A 3,970-nucleotide genomic window follows, 5' to 3' on the forward strand; every position below is an offset into this window, starting at 1 on the left:
AAAAGTCTTCCTTTCTATAGAATTTTCAGAAGCTCTAAAATAAATAAGAAAGTACTAAACATGAAACGTGGTCAAGTTTTAAAATCCATAGCATCCAGACCAACCTGCAGGAAGGCAGCCTTCATTTTATACGTTTCTCACTCTCCACTTGTTCTAAAATTATATCACTGACTGTAAGTGGGGGGACAAATTTTTTTTTTTAGACAGAGTCTCGCTCTGTCGCCTGGGCTGGAGTGCAGCGGCATGATCTCGGCTCACTGCAAGCTCCGCCTCCCAGGTTCACACCATTCTCCTGCCGCAGACTCCCAAGTAGCTGGGACTACAGGCGCCCACCACCATGCCTGGCTAATTTTTTGTATTTTTAGTAGAGACGGGGTTTTACCATGTTAGCCAGGATGGTCTCCATCTCCTAACCTCGTGATCCACCCACCTCGGCCTCCCAAAGTGCTGGGATTACAGGCGTGAGCCACCATGCCCGGCCAAGCTGGGGGACAATTAACTAGCCTCAAGAACCTCCTTTTGTTTCGGGATGGGGCAGAGTGCTGAGAGCGGACCAGGGGAAGGAGTTGGAAGCAAAATTCCAGCTCCCCCTCCCACCCTAGATCCCTTTGGCGGCTCTAATTGAGGCCTGTCACAGGGAGAGAAGGCAGCTGCAAATTGCATTCATCAACAAATTACAGCCAATTAGCGCCCCAGTCCCAGCCTACTGGGGGTGACATGAGGCCAGTCAGAATCCCTTCTGATTCAGCAACGCCAAAGGTTTTGGGCTGCCAGCGTCACTTTCTGCAATCCAGACCCTGAACTTTATCCTGGGCCTGCACCCTGCTTTCCGACAATCCCTCAGGGAAGATGGGGGCTTCCCCCAACCCTCAAGAAGTCTCCAGGGGGCTTCTCTCAGCCATCACTGAAGTTCGCCTAGTGATCTAGGCCCAATCTCTGCTGCTATGCTGCTTTTTTGTTAAGTTATAGTCATGTTGGTTTTATTCAAAAGAATAAAATGCTTGACAAACTGAAAAATATGGAATGCTTCATCAATTTGCGTATCATTCTTATGCAGGGGCCATGCTAATCCTCTCTGTATCGTTCCAATTTTAGTATATGTGTTGCTGAAGCCAGTATGTGCTACTGCTGTGTGCTTTAAGCTGAGTTTTCTCCAGATTTGGTCCTTGGGGGAACTGATTTGCTGGCACTTCAAGGGCCTGCTGAGAACTCTTTGCTTGCTGGCTTTGGGCCAGCTTAACTCTGCCATCCTTCTGCCCATCCTGACAACATTGGGCCAAAGCTAGGGTGAGGTCAACATGAAACCTGTGGAGGTGTAATGGAAGTGTCACCTCCCAGAAGGGCAGGTATGTGGCCGCCCATACCTGTCCACAGCTGCTTCTTCACTCCCCTCCCTGGAGCCAGCAGCTCTGGTTTCAACAGTGTGAGGGTGTGTGTGTGTGTTTGTGTGTGTGTTCGCATGCATGCACATGTGCGTTTATGAGACACACCACAGGACATCTACATGCTAGGGACAGAAAGATGGGGCGGGCATGACGCTGGATTTTCTCTGTTTGATCTCAAGTGTAAAAGAGCTGCCAAATGCCCTCAAAGAATGTTCTTTTTCTCCCTTTCTTGCTTTTCTCCCCAGGACTCTGGCACTTCTACAAATAGGGCTGTGCCAGAAGAAAAGGAAGTTTCAGCAGTCAGTCCATCCACACCCCCCATCCCCTGAAACAATAATCTCTTCCTCTCTCCCAGCCCCTGTTTGAATTGGGGAGGGGGTAGGGAAAGGAGGCGTCTTTTCTGTTCTGAAGTTTCTAAGGAAGCCAGTACAGACGCACCCTTCCCCTTCCAGGGAATGTATCCTGTGATGTTTAAGTAGGAGTCAAGCCTTGAGAATGAATTTCTCTTGAACTGTCCTTTCTCCACCACAGGAAGTGGGATGGGTACACCCAATAAAGGAGAAAGAGCAAGAGAAGGGGTTAGGGTCAGATGTCCCCAAAGATATCAATGCTTTCTGCCTAGGGGAACAGTGGGGCTCAGATGACCCATAGGCAAGGAAAGAGGTCAAGGAATGACTCAGTAGCCGCAGCCTCCTGGAGGCTCTTGAAGAAACTCAAGGTTTCAACCTGATAAACCTTCTCAAGACAGACACGGCAGGATCAGAGGTAGGAATCCTGGGGAACATAGTGAGACCCTGTCTCTACAAAAAATAATTAGTTGGGCATGGTGGTGTACACCTGTGGTCCCAGCTGCTAGAGAGTCTGAGGTGGGAGGATCGCTTGAGCCCAAGAGTTCCAGGCTGCAGTGAGCCACGACCATGCCACTGCACTCCAGCCTGGGCAACAGAGTGAGACGCTGTCAAAGAAAGAAAGAGAAAGAAAGAAAGAAAAAGAAAAGAAAGAAAGAAAAAAAAAAGAAAGAAAGAAAGAGGGAAGGAAGGAAATAAAGAAAGAAAAAAAGAAAGAAAAAGAAAGAAAGAAAGAAAAAAAAAGAAAGAAGGAAAGAAAGAAAGAGGAAGAAAAAGAAACAAAGAGAAACAAGGTGGGACAAGGGCAGATAAGGGTTGAGGCCAGGCCAGGAGTGAGAGTAGAAAGAGGACTGGGTTGCCAAGTGTGGATAACAATCAGGGCTGCGCTTGCCCGGGTCAGCTCACTCTTCTCTTCTCAGGCTACTCCCTGAGTGGATGCCGTGGTTCTCCACCCAGATTCCCGGTGCTGACTGTGAGTTTTGGCTGCCAATGGCTCTCCATCTCTGGACTTGCCCTTGGCCTAGAGGGCAGCCAATTAGCTGACTGATAGGGGCATAAAAAACCAGCCTCCCTGACTCAGGTGGGATCTTTTCTGTCATGCAATTGTCCACCCAGAGCTTCCCACAGGATCAAGCCAAAACCAGACTCATCTGTGAAGCACATCCTTGCTTCCCCACTCTCTGCCCCACCCTGCTTCCCTTCCTCCCTTCTCCTGAGAGTTTGCCCCACAATAAACCATGTGCCACCCAAATCCCTATCTCAGTCTGCACATCAAGGGAACCAGATCTAAGACACTTCTTTGGGTACAAATTGCACCTTAGCTCCAGTGCCTAGGATGCTGTGTCAGCCCCTAGTCAGCCTTCAGTGCACAATAAAGATTTTAAAAAATTTTTCGGCCGGGCGTGGTGGCTCACACTTGTAATCCCAGCACTTTGGGAGGCCGAGGTGGGCGGATGATATGAGGTCAGTAGCTCAAGACCAGCCTGGCCAACATGGTGAAACCCCGTCTCTACTAAAAATACAAAAATTAGCCGGGCCTGGTGGCATGAGCCTGTAATCCCAGCTGCTCAGGAGGCTGAGGCAGGAGAATCACTTGAACTCAGGAGGCAGAGGTTGTAGTGAGCCCGGATCATGCCACTACACTCCAGCCTGGGCAACAGAGCAAGACTCCGTCTTGAAAAAAAAAAAAATTCTAGTCTCTCATTATGAAACTACAGTAAATAATGCTAAATACTATTCATATTATATGTGGTTAATTGAAAGAAGCAATGATTGGTTGAATTAATGCTCTGGATGGGAGATAAGTAGGTGGGGGAATTTATTGTAGGACCACCCCCCCGTATACACACACACGTTAACCAGATGCCCATGGCTCATCCGAGTACATCCTGTCTACATATAGGCCACCTGCTTATGTCTATGCAAAGTCAGGGACAGATAATCCAGTTTGTGGATTATCCAGACTCCCAGCTGGCATGTTCCTCCTCAATATTGCCTCCCTGAACCCTCCCTCTGCTCCAGGACTTTCCCGGGGGTAGAGGGTGGGCAGAGACAGGCAGCAGGGGAGGGCAGGATGGTGAAATCTCAGTCTGTCAACACTGTTGCTGCTGCCTCAGCAGTCTGATGAAAGATTAGAAACTATTGGGTAAAATCATGTTAGGAATTTTCTGTGGATTCCAGGTATCTGTCCTCATCACCAAGTAGACAATTAAGAGTTGTTTGTGTGGTGAAAACACC

At 48.6% G+C, this 3,970-nt stretch overlaps 1 non-coding gene across 1 annotated transcript; it reads right to left on the reverse strand.

Annotated features, from left to right (window-relative positions):
* Positions 1-1,012: 1,012 nt before the first annotated feature.
* LOC115831681 lies at positions 1,013-1,116 on the reverse strand. The gene has a single exon (XR_004027188.1). It is a non-coding gene; the product is annotated as a U6 spliceosomal RNA (small nuclear RNA).
* Between the last annotated feature and the right edge of the window lie 2,854 nt (positions 1,117-3,970).

Source organism: Nomascus leucogenys, chromosome 19 (assembly GCF_006542625.1).
Source record: "Nomascus leucogenys isolate Asia chromosome 19, Asia_NLE_v1, whole genome shotgun sequence".
In the NCBI taxonomy this organism is placed as follows: Eukaryota; Metazoa; Chordata; class Mammalia; order Primates; family Hylobatidae; genus Nomascus; species Nomascus leucogenys.